Below are 18,983 nucleotides of genomic sequence, written 5' to 3'. Positions count from 1 at the left end.
GCAACTCCAATGCCAGTTTTCACTAAAGCTGCCTTCTTCACATTTAAAAAAAATTAGAGGAAATTAAAGGGGAGGGAGGGAGGGAAGAAAGAAGGAAAGAAAAATAGAGGCGTGTTGTGTGTGTGTGTGTGTGTGTATGCGTGTGTATGCGTACACGTGCGCGCTTTCTGGTTAGTGTTTATGCATTTCTTTCCAAAGCTCAGAAACTTTCAAAGCCCTGTAAGCATTATGGTAATTTCTTAGAGTGACGACAGTTACATTAGCATCTCATACAGCTCACAGCTTTTCTTAAGACAGCCTCGTTTATCTTCATGGGCTTTTATTATCAGAGGTATTTACATATTATACATATTTACAATTCTTTCCCACCACCAAAACCAACAAATTCTCCACACGCGTTGCTCATGAATTTCTTATGAACCAAAGACACTTGAAATATTCCCTTTTCTCTCCTCGCTTGTTTTACGGTCTTTTTCTGTTTTGTAATTTACCCTTCTGATTAGTTCCTCCCGGGGCTCATTTACACATCCATAGGCCTCATCATTTTTGCTGTTCTAAAGAGTCTTTATCACTTCACATCACGAGCCTGTTCTCCGGTGCTCCTCTCCTTTCCGCTAAAATCTCCTAAAACTCTTTAGGAATTTTTTTTTTTTTCTTTCTCTGTTTCATTCCTTTCAAATAATGCTTATTTCAGGAACGTTGTCTGCTGGATGCCTGGCCCCGTGCTTGGTGCAGGGACCATGAAAGGGACTTGCTGTACGCTCTCCGGGAAAGTTTGGAAATGGGGTCTTTAAAGAGATAATTAAGTTAAAATGAGGTCATATGGGTGGGCCCTTATCCAATATGACTGGTGTCCGAGAAGAGATTTACACACAGACGTATACAGAGGAAAGACCACGTGAGGACACAGTGAGAAGACCACCGTCTGCAAGCCGAGGAGAGAGGCCTCAGGAGACACCAACCCTGCTGATGCCCTGATCTTGCCCTCCCAGCCTCCGGAATTATGGTCAGAAAATAGGTGTTTGTTGCTTCAGTCCCCCAGTCTGTGGTACTTTGTTATGGCAGTTCTAGCAAAGTAATACAGGAAGTGATCATTGCCAACCAAACGGAGGTGTGGGTGGCAAGGAGAGAGTGGTATGAAAATGCTTTGTAAACTGTTGTGTGCTGTACAACTACCCTGCAGTTTATATTTTTCAGTGTTGTCTGGGGCATTCGTGGTCACTGTGTGGACATGTGTTGTTTCTGCTGGCGCAGGGTTCATTCCCCTTCTTATAGGATCACCATCCCAGTTACTGGGGAAGGACCCTGCTCCCACTGTCAGGGCATGTATACCAGGAGGGCTGGCGTGCTGGCGCCTTTCCAGAGATGGGCAGGTGACCGTGGCCTGCCGGTTGGCGTAGCCCATCCCCCTGACCACAGCGATTGGGTCTGGGATGGCATGTGATGCAGGTTGCCCAGATTCAGTCCTGTGCTGGAGGGAGGGTTGCCAGATAAAATACAGGATGCCTAGTTACATTTGAACTTCAGATCAACAAGGAATAATTTTTTAGTATAAGTGTGTCCTAAATATTTGCTAAATCCGGTAACCTTAGCTGGACCATTAAAGAGAAGCTTTCTTTTTGCTGAGGGTGTTGAACTGGTAGCATGTAAGCTGGAGCTGCCAGGAGAAGGCTTTTCTGAGGGTGAGCTCAGGTAGAGGAAGCAGAGCTCAGAGAGAAAGAAGGCAGGAACCTGGTAACATCGCGTGAGTGAGGCTCTGGGTCCAGCCCCACCGACCGCTGGGCACGGCCTCACCACCCTTCGGCTTTGTGAGCCATCTCAGTCCCTTCCTCACACACAAGCCTGTGTGAGTCGGGTTTTTGTCACTCACAACATAGAATGATGACTTGTAAAATCACGATTCAGTAGCTAAGCCGATGTTCGAAATCCTCTAAATCCTCCCGCTGCATGATTGTCCAGATTTTGCAAACATAGGCTCAGCCTGAAAAGTCATGAGAAATAAGTTTAAGTGAATCCAGTATCGCAGAGAGCTCTGCTTGAGAAGTCACTCCATTTCCCTTTTTAACTGCGGCGTCACACGCTGCAGGGATGAGGAGGTTTGGAAGGGAGCGGGGGCCTGTCGACGCTGGCCTCCCCCTGCCAAAAGGGCGGCACGCGGGACCTTCATCCTGCCAGGCTGCTCCCGGGCTGCCAGGTCGGTGGCAGCGTCATGAGAGCAGTCAGAGCCACTGGCGCCCGGCAAGGGGGACTCGCTTCTCCACCAGAACCCGCCAGTGCCTGGGCGGCAAGCGGACGTCTGTCCTCTGAGCACTTGGAACTAGAGGTGCTTGCTTGAGCGTGGGCGTTGGTGATGGCCACCGGGCGATGCGTTTGGGGACAGGGGTGCTGGAATGAGAGTCCCGCCCCGTGCCCGATGTTGCCCATCCACCCCCCGGCTCAGCAAGGTTCCCCCTCTCATAGGCTGCTGGTTCTGTGATGGGGAGGAGCTGGGGTGGGGAGGGGTTTGGAATAGGACAGCAGAGGGACTCTGCCTGGGCTGTACTGGCTGCTCTGAACTCAGACACGCACCTCACCAGGGCAGGGATTGATTTGCTTCTGCCAAACCCATCTGGTCTCCGTGAAGGACTCAGGTTTCTCCTGTTAGCAAAACGTAGACCATATCATGAAAGCCCTGAGTTTACTCATATCGATTGACACTGAAAGATACCTGGCTCAAACAACGTTCCTCGAAATCCTGGCCGTCCCCTTACACCTCCAGTAGGAGAATGTGTACTGGTTCAGGGCACCCTCCATGTGTGTTTCCCTTCATCACCGTGTCCCTCAATGAGTGAAGCACTCATTGAGTCATTTATTTCATCTGTTCACTGAACATTTATACAGGCCTTACTACGTTCAGGCACTGAGCTGATAACTGATTATGTGACCGTGAACAGAAGAGATACAGGCCTTGCTCTGTGGAGCTTACAGACCTCACAGGAATCACCCAAACAGTCAGGTGGTCCCAGCAGTTCGAGCTGTGAAGGAAAAGCCAGGGCCGCTCGGGGAGATGTGTCAACGAGGGGAATCGGACCTCTATCAGGGGCTTCGAGAAACTGTCTGGGGAGGTGACTTTTGGGCGTGGCCTGAAAGATGAAGGGGTGAATGCGGTGATGCTGGCCCTGAGCTCTCCAGGGCCGGCATGGGCATGGGTGGACACAGAGGAGGCTGGAGAGGTGCCGCCTCAGGAGGTTGGCTTATCCTGAGTGTTGGGAGAGCCCAGAGCAGCAGGGGGCTTGGCTCTGAGGTCCCTGCAGGAGACCAGGAAAGACGCGATGCAGCACGGATGAGCCACCTTGTTGGGGTAGAACCACAGGGCTGTGTGCGGGGACATAGTTAAGAGTTTGGGCCTCATGGCTGAGAACTGGCTGCAGGAGGAGGTGGCCTCATCTTGGCACCTGCCCATGTAGGGACCCCTCCTCCCTGTTGCCCTTGCTCCGTGCGGTTTCCCTGGAAGGTCAGCGCTTGTTAGTAGTTTATCTCCCCATGTGGGGATGAGAGTCCTCCTCTCCTGCTTCTTTTTACGCTTGGCTTTTCTTGCTTTTGTAGCACTTCTTAGTTTTTCCCTTGCACTGATTGTTACATGTGTACGTGTGTTGTCCACACTCCTGGACTATCCCACAAACGGCAGGAGAAAAGGACTATACCTTACCTATTTTTATTCCCCTCCCACAGTACCTGGCACACCTGGATGCCAGTGGCATCCAACAGTGAGTGGGGATGCCCTGAGGCGTTGTAAGAATATTGCTGAAAGTTGGGTTTGATGGGGGCGGGGGGTGTGTACTAGTTAACAGGTATTGGGCCTGCTGGGTTAGGCAATAGTCTAAGTGCTTTGTCTAGATTAACTCATTTCATGTCCACAACAGATCAATTAGGTAGATACTATTATTACCCCCATTGAATGGATGAAGAAACTGAGGCATAGACTAGCTTTTAAATACACTGGTTGAGAAAGACCCCAGCTCTCTGACCTGCGAGTCAGAATTGGGCTTCTCCAAGTCCACGGAGAGGCCTCCTATGGGTTTCTGGAAGCAGCGAGCAAGGTAGGCCCAAAGCTCTCCCACCTGCGAGAGAGAAGCATTTCACTGAGTAGCTGCTCCTAACCAGAGCTGGGAGAGGGAGGCCTTAAGGGGTCATCCATAGACACAGGCTGGAGGGGCAGTCCTTCAGGGCCTGCTTTGATGCCAGCTTGCTTATCTCTTAGCTATTTTCAAGACCAGAGGGATTTTCCACCCAAACCTTGACTTTTAGAGGCTGATTAGATGAAGCTGTATTCGGAGGTAGGAAAAGGTGAGTGTCTTTGCAGCCCCCTTCTTCTCCAATCCTGACTCTCTGAGTTTGGACCAGGCTGAGAACTGTGGGTGTCCACAAGGTGGCGGGCTTCTGCTTCCAACAACTCTGCCGGGAGGAGGGCACAGTGGGCCGGCCGTGCTCCCCTCGGCTCCGCCTGCATGGCTGTGATGTAGCCTTTCTGGGTGGGTGTGATGTTGGTATCAGCCTGAGGTGAAGAGGTACAAACAGAACTTTGTACCAGGAAATAACGTGGGTCCCAGCAGGGGTGTTGCTGACCTGGAGCTGAGCTTTGCTGTGTCCTGGCAGAGCTTCAAACTGTTTGCCATCCCAGGATTCCAGGAAAATCAGATATGCTTAAAGAGAGCCATCACTTCTAATATCGGAGCGTTCCAAAAGTCAATAATAATGACAATAGCTATCAATTATTGAGTATTTACTGTGAGCCTGGCTGCTGCCCTTTCAACATCTTACAGTCACCACAAATTGTGCATTTCTGACCCTAAACTCATCGTCTTCCTCTATCACACAGGGCCCGCCCCTCAGGCTTCCCTCCCTCCATGAGTGGCATCGTCCCCTTTTCAGTGACTCTTTGCGTTTCTTGCATACAGCTGCCTTAGCAAATGATCACCAAACTGGTGGCTTAACACCACAGACATTTATTCTCTCACAGTTCTGGAGATGAGACGTTCAAAGTCGAGTGTCAGCAGGGAGTGTGTCCTTTCTTGCCTCTTCCAGCTTTGGGGGCCCCTTGTGGCTGCGTTACTCCAGGCTCTGCCCCTTCACCTTGCCTCCTCGGTGTCTGTCTTCTCCCCTCTGTCTCTTATAAGGAGACTTGTCCTTGGACTTGGGCTCACCTGGGGAACGCAGGATCCTCTCATCTCGAGATCATCAGTTATATCTGCAGGACCCTTTTTCTAAAAAGTCACATCCACAGACTCCAGGGGGTGGGACGTGGATGGGCCTTTTTGGGGGCCACCATTCAGCTCACTGCACTCACAGGAGCCTAGGAGTTACCCTTGACACCTTCCTTCCCCTCCCTCCTCATTTGGTCCACCACTGGTTCTGGTAGACTCTTCTGCCCAGGGTCCCTTCACCTTCATTGCCAACAGCTAGTCCAGGCCGATGGCATTTCTGCCCTAACCTCCTGACTGGTTTCCCAGCACCCACCCTGCTGTGGACTGAATTGCCCCCCGCCCTTCATGTATTGAAGCTCTAACCCCCAGTGTGACTGCCTTGGGAGAAACGGCTTTTAAGGAGATCGTTACGGTTAAATGAGGTCATAAATAGAGTCATAAGGGTGGGGCCCTAATCTCATGGGACTGGGGTCCCTTTAAGAAGAGGAAGAGATGTCAGAGATCTCGCTCTCTCTGTGCACGCACAGTGGTCACAGTGGCCGTGTGAGGACAGGGCGGAAAGCTGCCGCCTACGAGCCAGGAAGAGAGACCTCCCAGAGACCAACCCTGGTGGCACCTCCATCTTGGACTCCCATCTCCAGGACTGGGAGAAGATGTGTTTCTGCTGCTTCAGCCCCCGAGCAGCCCCAGCAGGCTCTGAGCTTCCTCGCACTCGGGCTCCGCATAAGACGCCTCTCAAACTTCTGCTTGCAGGCCCGCCTCCCCATCCCTTCCTCAAATTGACGCAGGCAGCTCTGAGCATGAGGGATGCAACAGTGAACAGTCTTGTGTGACGCCGACAGCCCCGCCGCCCTGGCTGCCGATGGCTCTGAGGGTAAAGCCCTACACTTGGAACACGGACCACGAAGCGCGGCCTGTCGGCCTCCATGCACGCCCCGTCCCCCTCCTTCCCCACCCCTGCCACGCGCAGCACCTCCTGCACACAGCCTTCCTCGGCTCCTCCAGTGGGCAGTTCCCGCCTGGAAGGCTCCCCGCTGCCCGCCTCTCTCTGGCTCGTACACCACTCTCAGCGCCTTGAGCGACCCTGTCACGTGCCCTCAGCAACTGTCACAGCTCCCCCTGCAGCACCGATAACAGTGGCACTTAAACAATTAATTACGCAGTTAGTTGTTTGGTATCTGTGTTGCCCACCAGACTGAAAGCACCATGAGGTCTGGGCCTGTTTTTGTTTCCTGTCGTTTTCCCAGCGCTTAGCGAAGTCAGAATAGCAGGCACTCGTTAACTACTACTGTACATGAGTGAGCACAGGAGTGAACACACGGCTCTAATCCTAGGAAGCATCTCACTTCCTTTAGATATTTTTATTTCCAGTGTTCAGATGTGAGAAGTAGGGCCCAGTGTGGCTCGGTAACTGACCTGAGGGCTCCCAGTTAGAACAGCTGGAGCTGAACGTGGAAACCAGAGCTTTCTGATTTCACAGACAAGGCTCTTCACAGCCATGACTCAGACCCAGTCTGCTTCAGATGATGAGTGGATTCTTAACATCCTAACTAGAAATTCATTAAAGGATAATTTCCTTTATTAAAATAATCATTGCAATCAGCAGGAAGATGGATAAACAATCTGTGATAGTCATTAATGGAATACGAGTAGCAAGAAAGGGAAAAGGACTACCAATAACACGCTATTGCGCTGATGAATTGCAAAAACGTTATGCTGAGCTAAACAGGCCAGACACAGAGAGTACATGCTCTAGGATTCTATTTATGTGAAATTCTGGAAAAATCAAAGTCATCTATGGTGAAAAACATCAGATCAGCGGTTGCCTCTGGGGTGGGGGTGGGAACCGACTGGGAAAGGGCACGAGGGAACGTTCTGGGCTGATGGTGATGTTTTGTATCTCAGTATAGGTTTCAGTTACCCAGGTGTGTGTGCGTTTGTCCAAATTCAGCATATGTATGCATGAGATGTGTTAACTTCTCCGTTTGCAAACTTCATCTAAAAAAAAACAAAACCTCAAGCAAATATTGAACTCTAGTTAATGATATACACACCAAAGTGTTTAGAGGTGGAGTGTACTAATGTCTGCCTCTTACTTCAAAATGTGTCAAAAAATAAGATCAATTGATAATGGACAGAGGGATGAATAGATGGATAGATGTGGGATAAAGCAAGTAGAAAAAATGTTCAGTGTAGACTCTAGGTGGTGGTATATGGGTGGTCACTGCACAATACTTTCAACTTTGCTCTGTGTTTGAAAATTTTCATAATGAGCTGTCAAAAAAAATAACATAAGCTGAAAAAATGTATTTCAAAAGTAGCTAATGTTTGCTGGAATCGATAAGACAATCCAAAGATGCAGGAATAGACAATTAATCCTTGTCATTTTGCATTAGTTTCAAGGGAATGATAAGCAAGGAGGCACAGAGAAGGGGCGGGGAAAGTTGGGACCAGGTGGGACCGACTTTTGGCAGGACCTGGAAGAGGAGGCTGCGGGTGGGATTCTCCTCGGGCTAGAGTGGCTATAGAACTGAGACTGAAGTACAGACAGCAGCCACTTCCTCTCCTGGTCATCAAGGGTGGCAGAGTTGGCCCTCAAAACTTGCTCACCTGTGGTCCAGTTAGAGACAATGACATTTTTAAGATGTCATCTTAAAGCTAAGCTGAGAGAAAGTCTAGTAAGTTTTAGGAGTAAAAACAATGAAAATGAAATGCCAGGCTCATGTTTTGAACCGGATCAAGCTACTTTCTAGAAGGACTGCATGCTGACACTATCCCGTTGGCAATAAATTCAAGGCTGCCTTCTCAGGGGCCGCGGATTGAGGAGCCTGGATGGCTGGGGTGTGATGACTTTGATGGTAGAACGGATACCTCCGCGTGCCAATCCTGTCCCCACCACTCACTAATTATGTGGCCCTGGGCGCATTACTTAGCCTCTCCTGGCCTGTCTTGTCAATTCCAAAGTCTATCCCCGGTTTTTCATTGCTCCGTTTACCAGCAGCTTTGGACATGGCTGATCAGGCCCTTCTTGAAATACTCGTTTCCCTCGGGCAGGGGACACCTGTCTCTCTTAGGTCCCTCTCAACCTTCCTGGCCACTCTTTCTCAGCCTCCTTTGCCTGGTCCTCATCTTCCCCGTCACACATCGAGCTACCCCCGGCTCTGTCTTCAGCCCTCTCTGCTCTCTCTGCGCCCAGCCCCGACGTGCGATAACCCGTCTGAAGCCAAATCCTCCATCCCTCCCCACGGGCTCCTCCCTTGAGTCTTCAGTTTGGAAATGGCACCACCAGTTCTCCCAGTTGTTCAAGCCAGACTCCTTGGAGTCATCCTCGGCTTATTTTTCTCTCCTATACTTAATTCAGCAACGAATCCTATTGCTTCCGCTTCTGAAATCCATCCTCCTCTCCACCCTCGGGGTCGTCACTAGTGTCTCTCACCTGGATGATTGCATGTGCAGCCTCACTGATGCCTCAGCTTCCGCCCTTGTCCTAAACTCTATTTTCCCCACAGTAGCTAGAACCATTCTTTAAAAAAATATCAAGATTCTCCCCATCTCAAAACTCTCCAATGACACCAGAATAAAGGCCCATGTCTGCATCCTCCTACATGGCCCTTGACCTCCCTGGTCTCGTGTTTTACCCTCTCCCCTTCGCTCATCCTGCACCATGCCTACGGACTTCCAGGCTGTTCCTCCAACAAGTCAATCAGCTGTCACCTTTCTCGTTGCTATTTCCTCCGCTTGGACTGTCCTTCCCTCTCCTATGGATTGATCTCTCACTTCCTTTAGGATTCTCTCAAATTGCATCCTATCCTAAAGATTGTACTACTCTATCAGAAATGGCATCCTTCTTCACTTTCTATCCCTTTATTCTGCTTTCTTTTTCTTCTAAGCACTTCTCATTGCTTGATATTCTGTATTTATTTACTCATTTTTAAATGACCTGTCTCTTCCTACTTGAATGTGAGCCCAGTGAGAACATAGGCTTTATGTATTTTACCCATCACTGTATCCCCAACACCTAAAACAGAGCCTGGCACACAGTAGTTTGCCAGTAAAGAACTGTAGGATGAATGAACAAGTGAAGAGACGCCCAGCTCTGTGCTGGCCTGGAAAATGCACCCACAGAATGACTTTCTTTCTTTCTTTTTTTAACTTTTTATTTTATATTGGAGTATAGTCGATTAACAATGTTGTGATAGTTTCAGGTGCACAGCGGAGCAACTCAGCCATACATATACATGTATCCATTCTCCCCCAAACTCCCCTCCCATCCAGGCTGCCACATAACACTGAGCTGAGTTCCCTGTGCTATACAGGTGGTCCTCGTTGGTTATCCATTTAAAATATAGCAGTGTGTACATGTCAATCCTAAACTCCCTAACTATCCCTTCCCCCCACCCTTCCCGCCTGGTAACCATAATTTTGTTCTCTAAGTCTGTGAGTCTGTTTCACCCACAGAATGATTTTCGTTACCATAATGATGGTCCTTTACGGAGAAAAAGGACAATTTGTGGGGAAGGTCCCGATTCTGGTCCCAAAGTTGGGAGCTGAGTGTAAAAAATCCTTAATCCCTTGGGCAGGTTCCTTACGGGTATGGGTCGGACGTTGTTTTGGTGACCTGGAACTAGAGTGTCACATGACCCAGAAATGACTGCCCCTGCTTCCTGGTCAATAGTATGTCCTCCTGCCTAAAGCCCCTTCCTCACTTGGCTCCTGATTCCCTGTTTCTGCCTGGGGAGCATTTCTTTGAAATGACCCTAACATACCACCACCCAGAGCACAGAGCTTTCCGGTGGCTGCAAGACAGTGCTATTACACATTTCAGCAGAGTCGGTTAAAAGACTTACCAGAAGTCTGCTGGGCATGCTCTGAAATTAGTTCAGCTTAGATACTGGCCCTTCTTATCTCTGCAAACAAACAGATACAGCCCTGTGTACCACCTGCAGGAAGTGGGGCCTTTGATCTCTGTGAGGAGACCTGCGTTATGGCTCTTTTAAAAATTGAATTACATTCTAAGTGTGTTTTAAGACATTGTAGTCTATGGAAAGAAGCAGGATTCATTTATCAGAAAGGAGATTTTAAGTTCTACAATCATGCAACAAATATTGAGTGCCTGCTTTGTTGTTAATATAGTAGCTGCGTTTGATAAGGTTCAAATACCTAATAGAAAGCAGCAAGGCAAAGAGAGAAAGAGATGGAGAAAAACACACCTGCATGCAGAGAGAGAAGGGGAGGGAGGAGAGAGGGAGGGAGAGAGAGAGAGAGAGGAGAAACGCTTCATATTTGAAGAGTGTAATCCCAAGGATTTGTGACCGATGTGGGTGTCACTGTATTTTGTTTCTGCACCTTGTTGGTGAGCTGGGAGCTTGGGGCAAAGTGAGGCTTGCTCCTTCCTTCCTTTTATTTTCCTTTATTAGATTCTAAACTATCTCAGCAGAAGATAATTTGCCTACCTTCCTCAATAGCTGATTCATTCTTCCACCTGCCTGTGTGTCCATCCATCTGTCGTCACTCATTTCTAGTGGGCATTTGTGTTTTCCTCTCCCTTCCCTTTCAATACAATCCCAGTTTCCTCTGTGAATTCATCTATTCTCTATTCTCACTCTTGGGGCTTGGCTGGGGTTGACCCCACCCCAGCTCTAGCATCCCCTTGGCCACGGGGATGGGTTCAGAGAAAGGCATGTACCCCAATTTAGGCTAAAGAGAGAGTGACCTCTCCTTCCCACCCCACCCCCACCCCCTGGAACATATGCTGCAGTTATTGAAAGTGATCTGCTCTCTTCTCCTGGACCATGTGGTGTGAGGACATGAGGTCTAGTCTACCTGGAGGATCTGGGCCACCAGGAGGAGCCTAAGGGTACCACTAACACCACACAAGATGAGAGAGACAGAGACAGAGGCATGGAGCAGAGATTGATTAGGTCCTGGATGCCATGGTTTGAGTTACTGGGTCAAGTCTCATTTGAAGCTAGAACTATTTCTGAACATCCCAGATTTTTTTTAGCTAATACAGACTTTTTGCTTTAGCCAGTTTTAATTGGGTACTTAATTGGGTGACTTGCAACCCCAGAGTATCCTGAGGGACATGCCATCTCTCCAGCTGACGTTTATGGGGTGACTGCCATGTGCTGGGGTCTCTGTCCAGCAGGCACAGTGAACCTGGTGAAGTTGGGTGCCGCCCACGCGGAGGCGAAAACCTACTGAGAAAGGCAGACAGTTGCATAAGCGATGACAATAAAGCCTGTTCATCCTATTGTTAAGAAGCAGCGTGGATGGTATGATCGGCCTCGTTTTTTAAAAATGATATTTATGGATCTTTATGCACCTGTGCTTAGAACAAAATATGATAGCATGCTCTGATCTCCGGGCGCTGTGCAATGCGGTCTGCTTTCTTCTTTTACATTTTGCTTTATTTTTGCAATGAACTTTCATTGTTTTAATAATCAAAAGGGGGAAATGCTATTAAAGTCAAAACGAGAAGCATGGTAAGTGCTATGCCGGGAGAAGGACTGGATGCTATTAGAGAGCTTAGCAGGGACCTGCTTTGGGCAGCTGCGAAGCTGTGCAGGGAGCAGTAGAGGAAGCTCAGAGAGACCTTCCTGCCGCGGCCTGTACGGGCTCACGCTTTGCATGGCCCCCGGTCAGGGGAGCCAGCTGCCGGCCCTTTCCGCAGGCTCTCGGGAGCAGGTCCCCGGTTAGGCCGGGAAGGGCGTTTCCGCAGCTCATCTTTCTGTGTTGCCGGTGTAGGGCTGGTTACTGGAAACACAAGGCCCTTTCCTCTCAGGGCTCCAGAAGCTGAACATTAAGAAACCATTGCAAATAGAGTAATTGCTCAGAATAAGCATTAGCGTCCTATTAAAAAGAGGCAGCTGCTGTGACTACAACCTGGAACTCAGCAGCGCTTCCCGGGAACCATGTTAATGTGATTTGTGCTAATTCCCTCCTTGCTGCCTGGGGGCCCAGTCCAGAGCCGTCCTGGCTCCTGCCCTCAGTCTGTGCGGAAGCATGAGGATCCTTCACTCCTTTTCCTGGCAGGGGTGTTCCGGAGGCCCAGCTGGCAGGCAGGCAGGCATCATCCATCAGCAGACGGCTGTTGGTCATCCACTCTTGTGCCTGACTTTGGACTGGGTGCCGAGGGGTTGGGGAGGGGATGGGAATGAGGTGGGGGAGGGGATGATGCTTATTAAGTCTCACTAAGTGCCTTTGAGGCGTTAGGCATGTGTCCAAGGACTCAGGACAGCTGTGCTAAGAAATGAACGAGCTGGGGAAGAGCGCAGCACAGTATCGAATGTACTCCTCGCTCATTTATTCACCGTGAACAAGACAGCTCTGGTCTCCGCTGTCGTGGAGCTTATATTCTAACGAGACAGACCTTGAATCGGCAATTGCACATCGACTGATTAGCTACAACAGTGATTTGTGTGACGCATGAGTACAGGGTGCCATGAGAGAATTAAAGGGGACGAGGTGTGGGCTGACCTGGCCTGGCTGGGGGTGTGGGGGGGTTCCAGAAAAGCTTCCTGGGGGAGAGAGATCTGAAGAATGAACAGGAACTCACCGAGCTAAGAGGAGGAAGAGCCTTGCAGGCAGAGGAAAGAATTGGTACCATTCGAGAAGCACGGGAGGCTGGACACGGAGCAAAGTGCAGAGGTGGCACCAGCTGGTGCAGGGCTGCCCCTGTGGTGGGCGGGGTGCCTGACGGGAGACCCCCAGGCTCTAGTCCCTCCTCTGCCTCCACTCCCTTTGTGTCCCCACGTGAGTTACTCACACTCCGTTGGGACCCACTGTGTGCACTGGGGTCTCTCTGGGTCTCAGCGCCTCAGCAGAGCACCTGGGAGGCTGCTGAGGTTCTGTGCAGTACTGAAATCCCATGATGCTGTAAGTTCTAGGTTCTGGGCCTTGCAGGGGTGAGATGGGGCCCGCGGGGGTCTGCAGGGATTGCAGGGTGAGGGAGTTCAGTGAGGCCAGTGGGGCCGCAGGGTCTGAGGGTGTGAAGGGGGAGCCCCTGTTGTGACCAGGACGGAGTCCTCCGTCCCAGGCCTGCACCCTGCCCACACCTGGGTTCCTCTGTCCACCCTCACCCTGCAGTCCCTGGGCGCGCCAGGATGCATTAGCCCTCCAATCGGGGAGGCTCCATGAGTCCTTCTCCTGGGGCTCCTCAGCCCCCATGTAATCAGGGCGTGAAGGTAGACTTGGTGGCAGGGGAAAGGGTGTGGGCATGGTTCCAGCTCTGCCCTTCATGGGCAAGGTGACTGGGGTGGGCGCTGACGTGCACCCAAGCCCCTCTTTAGGGATGAGGAACACTTCCCTCCAGCCGTGGGGCGTGCTGCAGAGGTGGATTGCCTCACTTGAACAAAAAAGCCTTGCCCAAGGTCACAGCTACTTCCAGGGGCAGTCTGAGGTCAGTGAGAGATCAAAGTCGGGTGCAAAGGCCTGGCTCCGTCTATGAAACTTGGGACGACGCCAGAGGGCCAGCTCAGCTCCTAAAGTCCCCACAAGGGGTGACTGCAGAGCAGCTCAGCTTCGTCCGCTGCCCAGTCCTGTTCCTGTCCTGCACACAGAACTTGTCTCCAAGTCTGCTTCCCGGGAACCTAACCTGCGACAAGTCCCCTCCATGCTTTCAGCCTCAGTTTCCTCATCTTTAAAATGGGAATAATAGCACACACACCATAGTTTGTTGTGAGGATTGAAAGAACTAATAGTTATCAAATTCCTGGTGGTGGGATCGTTTGTAAAGATGTTCCTTTGTGTTCTGTCCTGTCCTCAACGCTACGGTGTTTGGCACCCCTGTGAGAGGAATGAGGGGTTTCCTCTGTTCTGAGTAGGGGCCACTTTACCTCAGGGGCTTGCAACCCGTTTTGCTCCTCAGGGAGGGAAACAGACGTTTCCCAGCACCCGGGAGAGGACTCTCAGGTTTTGCCTGAGACGCAGAGACTCATGGTGGGGAAGGGGAGGACGGATGGAAAGAGTGTTTGCTTCTCCGAGTCTGGTGAAGCTTGGAGGTTTTCTCTTTGGGTGAGAGGAGACTCCTCTCCCCGCCTTCCCTGAAGCCCCCATACGGGGGCGGTGGCCCCCTGTGCCTTGAGGCCAGGGGGCAGCAGGGTCTCCTCTTTGGTTGAGGCTCCACTCCCTGGAGGTCCACCTCTGAGCCTGCCTGGAGAATCAGAGCTTGGCAAGACAAGGAGGACAGGACTTGTTGACAGACGGTGTGTCAGGTGGCAAACACCGCAGGCGCCTCAGCCCGAGGCCATCCTCGCCCGTTTCTCTGGCACCGTGTAATCCCACTCTCTCCTTGGATTCTTGTACGAAGCCAGTTAGGGGCAAAGGGCCTTCACACGTAGCTGAGGTTGAATAGGAGTGCAGTCCCACATTCTTGAATTTCTACGGAATCCGTACCCTCTAGTCTAGCCTGGTTCCTGGCACATAGTAGGTACTCAATAAGTGTTCTCTTCTCCTCCCCTTCTCCACCTCATCCTCATCCCTGCCCCACATCCACTGTGGTGATATGTATGTGTCTGTATATATATGTATAGAGAGAGAGAGCTACAAAACAATACAGAAGATACCTACATAGTACCGACACCTGTAATTTGTATAGCACTCGGATGTTAGTTACATGCTTTCATCCATTCATTTAGTTCAGGGTTTCTCAGCCTCAGCACTACTGGCATTTAGGACGGGTTAATTCTTCGTTGTGGGGCTGTCCTGTGCATCGTAGGATATTTCAGCCGCATCCCTGGTCTTTAGTCACTAGGTGTCAGTAGCAGCCCCCAGTCATCACAGTCAAAAATGTCTCCAGACACGGCCAAATGTCCCTGCAGGGAGCAGAGAGGCAAAATTATTCCTGGCTGGGAACCACTGATTCCAGTGATTCTGAAAGGAGAGAGGGAAAAGCAAAGCATTTCTCTACTTCCCTCGGGGATTTCACACCAAGGAACAGACACCACCCGGCACCTCCCAGCGTCCCCACGAGCATGGCCTCACCCTCACCACCTCCACCGTCGTCTTTCCCTGCTGGACAGGACAGAGTGTACGCTGCCCGCTTTCCTCATAGGGGAGGGACCGGCAGCCATCGTGTCTTTCCAGGAGGACCTGGGCATCTAACTTTCCCTGATCCATAACTTGACAGACCCCAGAGGAATAGCTCAGTACAGGTGATGGTCCAGGTGAGGTCGAATCTGCTCCCATCACAGGTCTCGGGAGCTGGGAGCAGGCGCGGTCTTCTCACCCCGGTGACCGTGGGTCTTCCGTTCCCTGGAAGCTCAGTGAGATGGTTCCCTAGCAACGGCACAGGCCTGTGGCAGCCCCGGGGGAGCACTGGATGTGGACAAAGAGCACAGGATACAAAGGGTCTTGCATGATCATTGTGGGCCATTGTGCACGTGTTTGCTCTGGGAGCTCCTGGCCTCCCTGTGGGCTCTCCTTGCTGGGGGACAGCAGACTGGCCTCTGCCCGCTTCAGGAGGGCTGTCACTCAGAGCTCTGAGTTGCAAAGGCTCTGAGAAAGGACCTTAGGGAGGAGATGACTTGCGTCTGCCTTCTTAGGAAGAGTACATGGAGGCTAAATTCATTCATTCACTGACTCATTCATTCAATACATGTATTTTGTGCCTCTGCTATGTATAATAATCGAGCCACTAATCTGTGTACATCTCTGGAAGTATCAAGTTGGTTGAGACATGGGTCTAATATGTTGTGCAACAGTATGGAGTTTAAAACATGGACCTTGACCTCCGGGAGTTTTTTATCTGGTTGCGTAAACCGTACACTCCCAGGAAAGCTATAGAACAATGTGAATATCCCATAAAATATAAGCACCCAGGAGGAATTACCAGGCAGTCTGTGATGGAAGGGGTGGGGCACGGGGACCTTTATTGCCAGCTCCTGTGTGGGAGACCCTTGGCACAGTTCAGTCCCGTGAAGGGCTGTAACCGTCCCACTTTCCAGATGTGGAAAGTGGAGCTCAGGGAGGCGAAGAACGCGCCCAAGTATGTCTCTACCGCTAAAAACGAAGAGGGCTTTGATGGGCGGAGGACCGGTCCCCCGTGTCCATCACAGCCCAGTTGGCTGCCTCCAAGTGCTCTCGGACCCAGGTGTGAGTTGCTGGCCTTGGCATCTCCTCGAAACCCCTCCTCCACTTTTCTAGACAATGTGCTTTCCTGATGCGAGGACTTGGGACTTACTGGACCACAACCGTTCAGGCCAGCTGATGCGCTGTATCTCCCCACCGCCGGGACCGGCTGGTCTGCAGCTGGGTGAGGATGTGCGAGTCACCTTGGACAAAGAATAATCCAGGAGCGATCTGTTTTGGTCACTGCCTGCTAATCTCCTTTCTGACTCTGTTTCAGGCAGCTGCCCATCTCCCTGATCTCCAGCTGTTACCAGGAGTTTGTGCTCGTCTCCTGAGGGGCTGGCCCTGGAGACGGTTGCTGCTCACTCTCCCCACTTATTTCTTCTCCCATGAGCTCAAAGCCACCCGTTAGGGAGGCCATTCCTGCTTAGGCAATTTCCTTCCGCCCAGCGAGCAAATGGTATTTGCACGGTTTGCTCTTCTGTTGCACCCAGCGCTTTCTCCTTTCTGGTTCATGTGGGCCCCATGAGGGGGAAGGCTGTACTGAGGTGATTCAGGCCGTGGGGGGCTCTGGTGAGTGCCTTTCTTTTTTTTTTTTTTTTTTTTTTAACATCTTTATTGGAGTATAATTGCTTTACAATGGTGTGTTACTTTCTGCTTTATAACAAAGTGAATCAGTTATACATATACATATGTTCCCATATCTCTTCCCTCTTGCATCTCCCTCCCTCCCACCCTCCCTATCCCACCCCTCTAGGTGGTCACAAAGCACCGAGCTGATCTCCCTGTGCTATGCGGCTGCTTCCCACTAGCTATCTATTGTACATTTGGTAGTGTATATATGTCCATGCCACTCTCTCACCCTGTCACATCTCACCCCTCCCCCTCCCCATATCCTCAAGTCCATTCTCTAGTAGGTCTGTGTCTTCATTCCTGTCTTGCCACTAGGTTCTTCATGACCTTTTTTTTTTTTTCCTTAGATTCCATATATATGTGTTAGCATACTGTATTTGTTTTTCTCTTTCTGACTTACTTCACTCTGTATGACAGACTCTAACTCCATCCACCTCACTACAAATACCTCCATTTCATTTCTTTTTATGGCTGAGTAATATTCCATTGTATATATGTGCCACATCTTCTTTATCCATTCATCCGATGATGGACCTTTCTGGAAGAGCCCACATTCCCCACCCGCTTGGGCTGGGCAGCCCTGGGCGTCAGAGGATCCGTCAGAGGGCTGGAAAAGGGCATTTGAAGAGGTGTCAACAGTGGTGGGGCTCGTCTTCCTTCACCGTCAAGCAAACACATTTTAATTAAATCACAAAGATAAAAATCTCTGCTTTACTCTTGAAATCTAGCAGAAAGTGTGCCAGGGAGGAAAATTTACCCAGGGAGAATATCCCAGGAAGAAGCGTTTTGTAGCTTAGAACATCAGCAGGGGTAGATGGGCTGGGGGAGAAGCACAAGAGTGGTTATCTTTGTGGGCCTGGCCAAGTCTCTCGCAGAGAAGAGGCTTAGAAAAGAATTCTCACCTCCCAGGGTTATGTTTATTTGAAACTTGGAATAATTGTTTGTCTCAGTTGGCTGATCCTCCTCTAAAGGAGAAATTATAGGGATTAAGACGGGGAAGGGGTGGGGAAGCACTGAATGGAGTGGGATGCTGGAGATTTAACGGTTGCCACCATAAATAGATGGCTGTCAGCTCTTCCAATGCAGACCCCTGTGGTGAAAGCCAGGCTCCGAGTGCCCTCCTGATTTCTAGTCACTTCCATGCTCCAAGGGCATGGGCTCCTTCCCGAGGACTTTGAGTCTCAGCTTTGTCATGTCCTTGCTGTGTGACCTTGGGTAAGTTACTGAACCTCTCTGAGCCTCAGTTTCTTCATCATTAAACAGAGATGATAACCAACTCTACCTTTCAGAGTTGCTCTGAGAAGTAAATAAGACTGTCCAAGATGCCCCTCTTCCCCTTCATCCTTATCTTCCATCTGGGGCTCTGCTCTTCCTCCCAGCAGCTTCCTGAGACTGGCTGCACTCTGCTCCCCTCCCTGATCTATCCGTGCCCTTCGGTTACATCTCGGTCCACCTTTGGCTCGCAGTGTTGTTTTATCTCTTTATGTTCCTGTTTCTCACACTGGAAGGCTGACCCCCGTACAACCCCCGTCTGAGCACAGACCCTGGCACATCAGAGGCCTTCCTGTGGCAGTGAGTGCTTTGCAAACTGTGAAGGGCTTCCAACCGCCCTTAGGCGTCATCACCCGGGGCAGCATTTGTCACAGCAAAACTGAAAGGACCTCGCCAGAGGAGGGAAGTGAGCCCGGGTCCAGGCTGCAGAGAGACACCAGGCTCCGGGAGGGAGCAGGTGCAGAGCCCAGTTTGTGCTGCTTGGGAGAGGAGTCCGGAACAGCCCTCACCGAGTCCAGCCCTCTCCAAGCCCTCTGTCCGCTCCCTGGTTGGACATAAGCCAAAGTCTTCTTGTTCCTTCCTCCGTCATCCTCCTGCAGGTCAAGGCTGAGTTACCATTAAGCTCCCTGGCCCTGGGGACTGAGCTCTGCTGGCCCCTGCCTGCCAGCCCCGGAGGCCTTTATCTCCCGTCTCTCAATACAGGTCTCATCACCGACTAGCTCCGTGACTTTATGCAAGCCTCCTGGTTTCTCTGTGCCTCGATGTTCTTGTCTGTAAAACGGGGTAGTGGGGAATCAAATGAAATAATGGTGTAAATTGCTCCCC

General features: G+C 50.8%; 1 protein-coding gene across 7 annotated transcripts in view; it reads left to right on the top strand.

Annotated features, from left to right (window-relative positions):
• ADPRM (ADP-ribose/CDP-alcohol diphosphatase, manganese dependent) overlaps positions 1-18,983 on the top strand; it is a 339,223-nt gene that overhangs the window by 29,064 nt on the left and 291,176 nt on the right. The gene's annotated exons all lie outside the window — the stretch shown is intronic.

Source organism: Eubalaena glacialis, chromosome 19 (genome assembly GCF_028564815.1).
Source record: "Eubalaena glacialis isolate mEubGla1 chromosome 19, mEubGla1.1.hap2.+ XY, whole genome shotgun sequence".
NCBI classification, from domain to species: Eukaryota; Metazoa; Chordata; class Mammalia; order Artiodactyla; family Balaenidae; genus Eubalaena; species Eubalaena glacialis.
This window is presented reverse-complemented; position numbering and strand designations above follow the sequence as displayed.